At 40.3% G+C, this 12,771-nt stretch overlaps 1 protein-coding gene across 4 annotated transcripts in view; it reads left to right on the top strand.

Annotated features, from left to right (window-relative positions):
* KCNAB1 (potassium voltage-gated channel subfamily A member regulatory beta subunit 1) overlaps positions 1-12,771 on the top strand; it is a 309,666-nt gene that overhangs the window by 228,263 nt on the left and 68,632 nt on the right. The gene's annotated exons all lie outside the window — the stretch shown is intronic.

The following is a 12,771-nucleotide window of genomic DNA, read 5'->3' as shown; positions in this document are numbered from 1 at the left end:
CCATGAAGCTTAGAATTTATTGGTTTTGTGCTTGGGAGTACGAAATATTTAACTCTAGTAGGAGTCACTTGGCCAGGAAGTTCATTTTGGTCACAGTGGTCACCGGCGCATACAGCAAGTTGGAGAAGACTGGGGATAGAGGCAAAGAGACAGGCTACATATGACTCAAATACTGTCACTTTTGCAAAAAGATTAAATGTGACAATCAGTTGCCCACTAATTGTGAGACCAGTTCATCATACTGTGAACATATAGCAAGAGCCTGTACAGAATCCATCAGGGGGCTGTGAGCTAGATGCGGCTTGACCAAACTAAAGACAGGTAAAGAAAATGTTCTAAAAGAATGAAATAAAAGTTCAGAAAAAAGATCTAACATAGATAGGTATCATCATAGTAAATTACAAAGTTTTAGAATTGGGTAAAAAGAAAGTGCTAGTTCCTAGGTATGCTCTTTAAGGAAAGGGACAAAGATAAATGGAACATAAAGAAATGGGCCAATACAAATCAGACAAGTATGAACAAAAAGAAATTGAAGTGGGGGTGTGAAATTAAGAGTAAATAAATAAAATAGAACCAGACAAAGAAAAGATACAGTAATGAGAGGGGCTAACCCATGGAGTGAGGTCTGAGAAGGAGCAGGAAATGGGACCCAGTTAATCAGTGGAGAAATGAATCTTGGATAGAAGGTACCTTCTCCTACGGTGACAGAAAAAGAGGAAGAAAAGATGGGTGTTGTCTAAGTTTGTGTTTCCTTAACTCTGGAGCCAGTGCACACCCACCAAAAGGTTAGGAAAGAGGAGTGTTTGCACACCAGTGGGAGTTCTCAGGCAGCTGGACACTCATGGGGAGTGGGCAGGGCATCAATCTTATCTGCTATGGGGAGGCTGGTAGATTTGGTAGCAGGAGGTGGAGGGGGTTACAGTTTGCTTGTTTTTATGTTCTTTTCTGAATTGCTCTGTGAAGCAGGAGGCATGATTATCTGCCGATGATGAAGAGGAAGTGGGATCTGAGGTTGAGAGAAATAGGACAGGTTTGAAATCCAAACAGTGGACAAAAATGATGAGAAACAGAAGCCTAGTGGGCTCTATGCACAGATAGTGTAAACCAAGAAAGTACAATGCATGGGGCTCAGCAGCCTGTGATTTCCTCCAGGACAGCTCAGCATCTTGGTTATAGGTGATGAGCACAGAGAGGCAAATTCATCCGGGTGTGAATTTTTGCCAGGCAGATTCAATGAAGGAAAAGTGAAGCAATGGAGTTGAGAATAGGGCAAGAGAATCTTCTAAATGGTGAACCATATTATCCAGCCATCCTAACCTTTCTGGTTAAGGAAGGAATTGAAGACAGAGACTAGATGAACTGAAAGAAGGTAAAGAGTTGGAATACAGAGTGTGTGAGGAAGGTAACTGCACAAGATAAGCCAGAGTGAGAGATTATAGCCCTTGAGAGCTAATGACCAGATCATTTTTTTAAGATTAAAATTGATTTTTAGAGAGAGAGGAAGGGGGGAAAGAGAGAGAGAGAGAGAAACATCAATGTGAAAGCAGTCTCCCACATGCCCCCTACTGGGGATTGAGCCTGCAACTGGGGCATGTGCCCTGATCTCGAATCAAACCACCAACATTTTGGTACACAGGATGACACCCAACCAACTGAGCCACACTGGCCAGGGCTGATGACCAGATCTTTAATACATACACTGAGTGGCCAGATTATTATGACCACCTCATCAATACTTCATTGGGCCACCTTTTGCCTTCAATGCTGCAGCAATTCTTCTTGGCATTGACTCCACCAGATGTTGAAAGGTGATGCGAGGAATCTGACACCATGCCTGATGAATAGCACTGTCCAGTTCTGTGAGATTTGATGGTTGTGGAACCAGCTGCCTGATGGCTCTTTTAACTTCGTCCCACAAATGCTCATTTGGATTGAGATCTGGTGATTGTGGGGGCCACCTAAGCAAAGTAAAGTCTCCCTCATGTTCTTGAAACCACTCCTGCACAATATGAGCACCATGGCATAGCTCATTGTCTTGTTGGAAGAAGCCATCTCCATTGGGATACGCCATCAACATGATAGGATGAGCTTGATCAGCAACGATACTTAGGTATGTTGTGCTATTCAGACGTTTGTAATGATCTGACCCTCTAGCAACTTCAGCGTGAAATTATAGCTAATTTGCCTACAAACGTCAGGTGGTCATAATAATCTGGCCACTCAGTGTATATTGGAATATGAATGAGGCACACCTACATCCAAGTTTTCTTGTGTGCAAGTTCAACACACTTGTGGTCTTCTAGCTCCACCCCATCAACACTTTTCACTGTCCCATCTGTCATCGCCTGTCTTGCAAACATGTTTTAAATTGAGGTTTATACTTGGGAGTTTGCACCTTCCAGGGTGTGCTAAATATATGTAATTTTTTCATCAGTGTAACTTTAAGAAGAGTTGGCATTTTATTCAGATGAATTGGTGGCTGCTGTGTCACTCCTCCAATCAACCCACCAGAATTATATGAGGGAGATAGCAAATCCTCAATTACCTCTGCTAGGAGAGGGAAGAGTGACACAGTAAATAAAAAATGCACATATGTTTGTCTTTAGAATAAAATTTGCATTTCTATTTTTGAATCCTATAGACATGAAAACCTGTTAGTGGAAAATCAAGAGTTGCCCCAAGTTAATAAATTATGTAAGAATGATATAATGACCTAGTAGCCCATCTCCAACTAGACTTTGGTTAAGCTTTTAAGTCTCTATATTGAATTAATCTTTCTATACGGTACCAGTGGGAGAAATCCTGTCCTAACCCCATAAGTCTGATGTGTCTCATTTGTACCCTATTCTATCAGGATTGGTGGCCTTTATAATCTTGTTCCAGAAAATGAGACTGCTGATGCTCTTCTTTATTCTACCCTTTTTTTTAAATTATGTCAACTAAGCTATTTTTGCTACAGTCATTTACTGCCACTGGGATTTTTGCGGAAGTTTAATAGTAATAATAAAACGAAGGGCAAAGCACCAAAAAGAGAATTTTGAAAGAATAGTCTGTAACCCTTTATTTGGCCGGGGTAAAGACCCTACAAGACATCACAATGTCCAGTTTGGAGTCAAAGCCATGTTCAGTCTTCTTTGCTGAATTGCTTTTCCATGTTTGCCCCTGTATTTACTGTGTTTCTTCCTTCCACTCTGAGCTTTCCGTCATTCTGGGAGCTTGTAGGGGGGATTGAATCCATTCCAACAATGTTTTAACCACTGCCTAAACCAGTTTCCAACTCTGGTTGCCAATACCATCACATGGGGAGCTTTCAAATAATACCTGTGCCTGGGCCCTTCCTCATACCAGGATCCCGTATGGGACAGGGCATCAGCTCCTAAGTGATCATACCAACTGGGCCAGAGTTGAGGATCACTGGCCTAGACGAGGAGCTCTCCACCTCTGTTACTTGCTCATCAGATGGCTGAGTCCACCATGGAAGCTTTGTGCACCTGAAGGATTTTGTTTCCCACGCAGCATGCAGAAGACACAGACAGTGTCCAGGGAAATGCCACCTTTGGTGCCTGGTGAAAGAAGCACCAGGAGGGGTCTTTGTTTTTTTTATGTAGCTTGGTCTTTAATTGGTCTGCAATTAAAATTCAGAATCTTGCAGCATTTTTTGATGTTAATGTTTTAGTCTATTCATTACTATCCATATATCACTTCAGAACAATCCATAATAAATAATAAATTCTCGCCCTAGCTGATTTGGCTCAGTGGATGGAGCATCGGCCTGCGGACTGAAGGGTCCCAGGTTCAATTCCAGTCAAGGGCACATGCCTGGGTTGCGGGCTTGGTCCCCAGTAGGGGACGTGCAGGAGGCAGTCAATCAATAATTCTCTCTCATCATTGATGTTTCTATATTTCTCTCCCTCTCCCTTCCTCTCTGAAATCAATAAAAATATATATATTTAAAAAATAATAAATTGTCCTGTGCTTTGTTAAGATGGGTATACTGTTAGAATTCATGCATTCTCATGTTGATTATGGCTTTCCCTGTGGTTGCTGGAAAAGTTATTTGTGTTCCTATCGAATTTCTGCTGCCTCAAATATTATATCTTTGGAAGATAAGAAAGTAATATCTAGTGAGTACCTGTTATATGCTTAGTACTGTACTGGACATTTGACATATGCTATTCAAATCATTAAGAGCATGGTTGTGGAGTGAGACTGCGTGGGCTCAGATCCCTGTTCAGTCATTCCCTAGCAAATAAACTCAAATCACAGAGCGGTCGTGAGTTTCAAATGAGATAATGCCTGTAAAGTGTGTAGCACCGTGCCTGCCATAATGTAAGTTCTCAAACAAGGGTTGGCTGGTATCATCATCGCCTCATTCTGTTCTCACAACAACACTAGAGCAGGTGTCATTATCCATTTTCGAGGTTAGCAAAGTCTCAAAGATGAATCTATTTATCCAGGGACATACTCAAAAGAAAGAAAATGAAAATACCTACCGTTCAGGGTTGTTGAAAAATGAGAGAAATAATTTCAGAGTGTGTTGTCTAGGACCTGAGAGATGGTTGACTCGCAAAACTGAGCTCTGTTCTGGGTGTTGGAGTGACAGTGATGAACAAGACAGCCATGTTCCCCATCCTTGTGGAGAATAGGCTGACGTCTCCACCCAACCTTCAGGAACCATGAGGTGTGCTATACAAATCTTTTGGAGGCACGTCCTGTCTTAGTTACCAGAAAGTTCTAATCCTTTGTAGTGAGTGGTCCCTGAAGTTCTTGACTAATCGTAAAATGATCAAAGATGGTGAGTCACCAGGCAAGTATCCTTGTTCCCCAAAGTTCCTTCTGGGAACACCCTCCCTTGTTTCCTGAAACCAGAGTCCCTGGTGTTAGCAGAAGGAGTAACAAGACACTATTCCTGCTTAACTTACTGCTTGAAGATGGCAGATGCAAGTGTTATTCTACCATAATGACTCCCTGGATCCAGGCCAGCCTCCGAGCCATCCTGTGTGTACACTGGTGTGGTAGCTGGTGAATACTCAGACAAAGGCCACAGATGGATTCATTCCGATCAATTCTTTTCCAAGCAATCAATTAATGAAAAGATCAGCAGGTAATAAAAGAGTTTATTGAACATTTCTTCTATGCAAATAATTCCCTCTCTGCGGTTCTTAAATTTATTCATTCGTAAAACACTTAACAAGCCCCTCCTCTGTGCCTAGTTTTATTTAGTCTCTGGGAATACAGAGATTATCCCAAGATTTTAGTAGTTTTAAAAATGTCTTAGGAAGGCCTATCTTCTGTGTTTGAGAATAATCCAAGATATTGTTGACATAGAAATATAATTTTTATATTCTTTGATGTCCCTGGTTATCTAAATTTCTGGATATCTTTCCATACATTATGTTTGGAAATTTCATTCCAAACATAGGACTCTGTGGTTATATTGCCATCCCCTCGATGCCAAAGCCTGGCTGGGAACAGCAGTGTCCAGATTAGGCTGCCAGGAGCTGTTCCGGGCTTCTCCCATGCTATAATTAGTTTTTCAGTATAGTGTAAAGTGTCATTTCAAAGGAGAATGGCTCTATGTAGAGTTTTAATTAAATGGGATCTCCTTAGATTAAAGATATACCAACATGGTTTTATGGTTTAGTATTGCTCCATTTTCTTCTTTAACATGATACATTCCTACATATAATTATTGAAAAGGGAAGGTCTCTGTCTGTTAGTTAGAAATAGAGAAAGAATCAGTTCTTTTAAAAAATCCCATGCATAGTTCTATGGGAGATGCAAAAATAACCCATCTGTTTCATCTGTTTGCTACAACTATGAATTTTCTATTAGGAACAGGATGTTGTAGATTTAAAAAGCTAAAATAATTAATAGTTTGTACTCATCAGGCACAGATAAAATAAGCTAATTTTTACAAGTAAATTTATAAATCTACAGGGGAACATAGGAACTGGGTTAATTTGGGAACTTTTAAAATCTTTAAATTATCCCTTACATAGTTTCTCAGTTTTAATTTCTCTCCATTTCAAAAAGCTTCTTAGTCAACAAGTATGTGAATTATTTTGTATTCTTATTTTGAGTTATTAGTGATATTTAATACTATCTATAATAATAAAAGCATAATATGCTAATTAGACCGGACACTCGAACGACATTCCAGACATCATTCCAGACGTCCTTCCAGGGCGGCAGGGGCTGAGGCAGAGGCAGTTAGGGGAGATCAGGCAGGCAGGCAAGCAGTTAGGGGTGACCAGGCAGGCAGGCAGAGGCAGTTAGGGGCGATCAGGCAGGCAGGCAGAACAGTCAGGGGCAATGAAGTAGGCAGGCAGAGTGGTTAGGGGTGATGAGGTAGGCAGGCAGGTCAGCACTTAGGAGCCAGTGGTCCCGGATTGCAAGGGGGATGTCTGACTGCCGGTTTAGCCCAATCAGGGTGCAGGCCAGGCTGAGAGACCCCTCCCTCCCCCTGTGCATGAATTTCGTGCACCAGGCCTCTAGTAGACATTATAAAGCTCATAGCCCAAAAGGAAGGAACTGCTGTAAAATATTTTTCATTATTTTTTACAGTATATTATCTTGTTTTTACTAAAAGTTCCTTTGCCTCACCATGGAATATACACTTATTTCCTTGCATATCCTAAGAGTCCTGTGAGAGTGTACTATGGTTTTAATATACAGATGCGCCAGAGTTATTCAAAATTATTACTGTTTGCAGAGAATAACTCATTGAACCATCCAAAAAATATATCCCTGCAAAAAGATAAAGATTTGACATGAACTTTTCAGAGATTAAAAAAAAAAGTGTAAAGGAGTTTATGTTGACTTTAAACTTCTCGACATCTATGTTTTTCCAGAGAGTTCTTATTCATAGTAACTTCCTGTGGAAAGATAAAAGATAAATCCAAAAAAGAAACATATATTTGAGCACATTATATGTTCTTGGCCCTGTGCTAGGAGTTCACAGTAAACGACAACAATAACAACACTTTCAATCTTAGTAATATATCCCATTTTAGAAGATATTGAAAATAGTTGAATGTTTTTAAAAATAATAGAAATTGCCATTTGGTCCTAGTGTCTGACAGTAGGTGTCTGGTTTTATTCTAACACTGTGTACATTTCTTATATGAGTTTTTCCAAAGAACAAAGTGAGCCAGGCACCTTAATGAAACATGCTACTTATAAGTGCTCTGTAAACTTCACCGTAAGAATTTTCAACATGTAAATGTCAGTATAAAGAAAATGTGAGGAATTTTGACCAAGGAACTTAGGACAAGATACTAACAAAACACGAACACCATCTCTTTTTCGTGTTTGAGAAGTAGGAACAGCTATGCTTTGTTGAAACCTTTGTTTATGAAATGAATTTCCCTGTGAAGTAATAAATATTTTTTTTAAAACTTTGCTTCTTATTACAAAAGTAATACTATTAATTTCAATTGTGTAAACAAAAAATTAAAACACACTGAGAAGAAATATTCATCTAAGAATTTTTTGGCCTTATTATATGTTAAAGTTCTATAAAAGGCTCAGGTGCTAACTAAATCAACTCAGGAGTCATACCTACATAAGGAAATATAAGGCACTTAAACCGTGGATTTAAATTACTATATTATTAACTCTAATGTCTAAATGTGAGGAGTGGAAAGATTTATTTTCTGGGGGAAGATTTAGGGCATTGAAATTTCATTCCTATCCTATGCTCACAATAGCCTCCATAGAGGAATATCCAATCTCAAAATTCTGCCTCTTCTAAGCTCCTCCCCACCATTCATTCTCCTTCCTTGTCCCTAAACTTTACTGATCAGATTAAAAGGGAAACAGAACAAAATCATTCCAAGAGGATTTGCCCAGAAACAAATCTTAGAACAAAATGGAGCTGGCATATCCCTTGGCACTTAATGAGATAAAATCTTAAATCAAAGGAAATATTAAAAATTCATTACCCTCAAAATCTCAAGCCTACACATGGGTGTTAGAAGTTCAAGGTCCAACTCTCCTCAGGTTTTTCTGGGAGACCCAGCCAGCCTGCCGTCCCCACCCCAGCCTTGCCTAATCTAAGACCAGCTCCCTTTGCCACTGCTTGTCCATTGGCTCACCCTGCCCAGATTACTTCAGTGACAGGCACATCTCATTACTGCCCAGCTCTTAGCCTTGGCTCTGGGGTTCTTAAGGGTGTGAGAGCTTAATAGCCAGGATGGCTCTGTGCATGAGGTCTCTCGGGAAGACAAGATAAAACCTGTCCTCGGATTAAATTGGGAGACCCTGGGAACAGGGAAGTGGCCCAGAGGACTGGGGGCAAGTGTATGCCATTCTTCATCCACAGATGGGGCACTCTGAGGACAGACAGAGATGTGAAGCTTATCAGAACAAAGGCTTGGTAAAAGAGGCATTTGGCAGAGAGAAGAACATGGGAGAGGAGGATATTGTTACAAGCACGTAGAGCAAACACTAGGCTGCACCATCAGGCACAAGGGGTGGGGAAGGAAGGTAGGCATCATTCCCAGAAAGCAGCATGGGGCTGGGAGAGACCATGGCCTTGGAGACCCCACTTCTAACCAGCTGTGGAGAGATATTTCTCTACCACTCGCTTCCTCATCTGTAAAATGTGTAGAATTCTTCAGACCGTGCAAAGTTGCCTGCAAATGGGAACACTGCTTGCACTTCCCCTGCCTGAGAGCCCCCGTTGATGCCACATGGCCTTTAGCACTTCCATGCCTGGCTCCATGGTGATTTCACGCTCTTTTGTAAAGTGCAGTTGGGAAAGCCCCCTCTGAACCCCCATAACTTTAGTGGTATCATTGGTTCTTGCAAGAAAAAGTAATCAAAGTAAAAAAAAAAATTTTAAGGCTAAGTTATTATTACATTTGTTAACTCAGGCCAGATGCTCATTAGTAATACACTGGCAGCCAACAATGAAATACCAGCTGGCAGCTTGAACCCTGAAACAAGGGCCAGGCTCTGTAGAAAACATCAGCAGGTGCAAACCAGAGCAAGGAAGAGATCTTTGCCTGCACCTTTTATAAAAGATAGATCCTTGAGCTGGGTCCCAGGTGCCCGGACAGAGGTCCACATCTTGTTTGTCTGTCTGGACACAACTGGGTTACTCAGGGTTTTGTTTCCCAATCACTTGGGCTGCTTGTTAAATATAAAGACTCCCACATTCTACCTCAGATCTGCAGAACCAGAATCTCAGAGTGGAGCTCCTAGAAGGTTGTTAATGCACCCTGAGGTGTAGGAACCATTGATCTGAAACTGGACATTAATGCTCACGTGTGGCAGAGGCCGTGAAATGCCCACCAAATTTCACAGAATCCTCCTAACAACCCTGTAAACTAGTTATTATTGTTACCTTTCCTCCCTGTGCTAGTGAGTGACGGAGTCAGAATTCCAGCCCAGAGCTGCCTGATTTCCCCTACTTGCTCAACAACTCACTCTACTGCCTCCCCAGCGGGAGGGTAGATCCATTTCATGCTCTTCAACTGGCAGAAAGTGCCAAGGGCAAGAAGCCAATTCTTCACCTCTGTCACCTGTCTGGACATCCCAGCCCTGTCATCTGAGACTTCCCTTCAGGCCAGATTTCCTGGTATCTGCTTTCTGTTTTTTGGTTTGGATCTTGCATCAATATGAACGTCAAGGTACTTGTGCAAGTTACGTATCTTATTGAAAGAGCAGTGCTGGCTCCACACCATCCTGTCATTAAGAGGGGAGAGTTGGTTGGGGATGGGGGGTTGGGAGAGTCCAAGGAGACATGAACACAAAATGTCACATTGGGTCCTGCATAGGATCCTAGAATAGAAAAGAGGACAATGAAATTCAAAAAAGGTCCGTAGTTTAGTTCCTAATATTGTACAATGTTAATTTCCTGGTTTGGTAACTGCACTATGATGAGATAAAATGTTAAAGGGCCAGGGAGGTAGCCTATGTGAACAAGTATTATATCTAAATGTCTAAATAGCTCTTCATACTCAAGCAAGGAGGTCATTTAAATGATAAGCATATTTCCTGAATGAATGACAAGAAGTAAACCACCAGCAAGGTAACTAAGTATCCAAGATAGGGGTGTGTGTGCGTGTGTGTGTGTGTGTGTGTGTGTGTGTGTGTGTGTGTGTGTGAGAGAGAGAGAGAGAGAGAGAGAGAGAGGAGAGAAGGTAGTTTTCATTTTCTTTTTTCCATTTCTCCAATCATTTTTCTATGCCATCGTAGGTGTGCAAGGGACCCGAACAGAGGTTTTCAAAGCATCTATTTCTTGGTGCATAGAAGAGTTTCACCAGAAAATACAAGAACAATCCAAGGGTCTCCCTCTGCTTTTAAAATATTAGAAATAACAAATGTCAGTTTAGTAAATTTATCATCTAAATAACATCCCACTAATTTGAGATTTCACAGTGAAATAATCACTCGCCATCCTAAGTCTCAAGAAGGCATGTTCTCATTAGAGGCAGAAAAATGATTAAGAAAACTGTCACAGAGGGTTTTGACAATCATATGAACTAATAAACCACCTTAGACCTTGTGGAGGCGGGCAGTAGAGAATAAAATCATACAAACAGAATCCCCTGTCTGGAAGGCTGCCACTCTATCCCTCTCCATCAGGAGGGAATATGTCCTATTTGGAAGTGGCACCTCTTCCTCGGGGTGGCTGATGGAGCCTGCCTACACTGTGCCATACACACACCGCCCCCCCCCACCCAGGCCTTGCTGCCAAGGAGAACCCCCCTCCAGGGGAAGGTACCAAAACACGTTAATCACCTCGGGCCTAGGACTGTTGATGAGCATTGCTCATGTTTCTTGAAATTGAAAGAAGCAAACTGGTTTGCTAAGAAATTTATCCAGTATTTTATAGATTAATGACAGTCCAAAGGCAATTTAACTTAACCAACAATTATCGACCATCTACTAAGGACTCACTTCTATTTTAGGGCTGTGGAGATGAGATGATAAATGAAAAAAAACTAACCTTCACACAGTTCACTGCCTAGTAAAAGATATAAAGTTGGTAAACAAATAACTATAAAACAATTGAGTAAGGAATGTCTAAAGGGCCAGGTAGTAGCCTACCTCAACAAAGTAAGCTGAGAGTAAGAATAACAGAGTCCCAGAAATGGAATCATGTATATATTTAGGGTAAATGTATATGCTATCCATGTTCTATTTTATACTAAACTTTTTTAAATAACTAAAAAAGAAAACATTTAATAATTACTATTTCTTTCATAATTCATTACTGCTTTTATTTAGAATAAAAAACCTGACATCTTTATTCTATACCAGGATGTCAGCCAGGTCCTGTGTATTTTCACTGTGATATATGGTTTACAGCCTTAAACACTTAAAATAAGGTTGGTAGGTAGTTTTATGCAGATTGATTTTTCAGATTCATATTTCTAAAAATAAGCTTTTCCCAACATGGATAGAATTGTTGTAAATGGTTCTTATAAGTAGGATAATCTCCTCCAAGATCTGTGTGTAATGTTGCCATCATTAGTCTGGCTATCAATGTTGTCATATTTAGTCTTCAATGCCATTTTGTACTACATTTTGAGAAATTCAAATCATAGCACTTTATTTGTGCTATCAAAAATTAATTAAGAAGCAAAATAAGCCAGTTAGAGAAAGTCAAATATTACATGATCTCACTTATATGTTGAATCTAATTAACAAAATAAACTGATGAACATAATAGGGCCAGAGGTATGGATGCATGGAATAGAATAACAGATCTCGGGGTAGGAGTACAGGAAGAGATTAACCAAAGAACATATATGCATAAATGCATAAAACATGGACACAGACAATAGTCTGGGAGAGGCCTGGGAGCAGTGGGGTCTGGGTGGAGGGGAGCAAAAAGGGAGAAAATGGGAGATGTCTGTAGTACTATAACAACAAAACATTTTTAATTAAGAAAGCTAAAGCTCTTTATCTGACCTTCAATTCTGAATGGTAGCTTTGCTGGGTAAAGTAATCTTGGTTGTAGGTTCTTGCTATTCATCACTTTGAATGGTCAGATAAAGAGCTTTGCAGATAAGAAAAAGCTAAAGGAGTTCATCACCACCAAACCAGTATCATATGAAATGCTGAAAGGTATTCTTTAAGAAGAGGAAGAAGAAGAAAAAGGTAAAGATAAAAATTATGAACAACAAACACATATCTATCAACAAGTGAATCTAAAAATCAAGTGAATAAAAAATCTGATGAACAGAATAAACTGGTGAATATAATAGAATCAGGGGCATAGAAAGGGAGTGGCTGGCAATTCTTGGGGGGAAAGGGGTGTGGGGGGTGCAGGAAGAGACTGGAAAAAAATCGTACACCTATGGATGAGGACAGTTGGCGGGGAGGGGTAAGGGCAGAGGGTGGGGTGGGAACCAGGTGGAGGGGAGCTATGGGGGGAGAAAAAAGAGGAACAACTGTAATAATCTGAACAATTAAAGATTTAATTTTTTAAAAAAAACTAAAGCAAATAATTCTGGTTTATTTTCATAAAGTTTGAAATCCAGTATTTAATGAATGGCCTAGTTTCAAAGACTAAATTTCATGCTATCAATTTTATTTCTGGAAACTGACTGCAATATAGGAAAGTTGAGTAAATTATTCTTTAACAACTGAAATTTCCCAAAGACTCTATTTTGTCAGAACTGAGAGTAGCAAATGAGATATTTATGCAAATACTTGTAAATGCACCTATAGAAAAAATTCAAAAGGTGTAGATGAGTTGTAATGTCAGCAAGAAACTTGGAACTTCGAGCCAGTCTTTGGAGATAGGACTGC

The sequence above is a fragment of the Myotis lucifugus genome, unplaced genomic scaffold, assembly GCF_000147115.1.
Source record: "Myotis lucifugus unplaced genomic scaffold, Myoluc2.0 scaffold_70, whole genome shotgun sequence".
Lineage (NCBI taxonomy): Eukaryota > Metazoa > Chordata > Mammalia > Chiroptera > Vespertilionidae > Myotis > Myotis lucifugus.
Note: the sequence above shows the minus strand (reverse complement) of the source record. Positions and strands in the feature narration are given on the sequence as shown.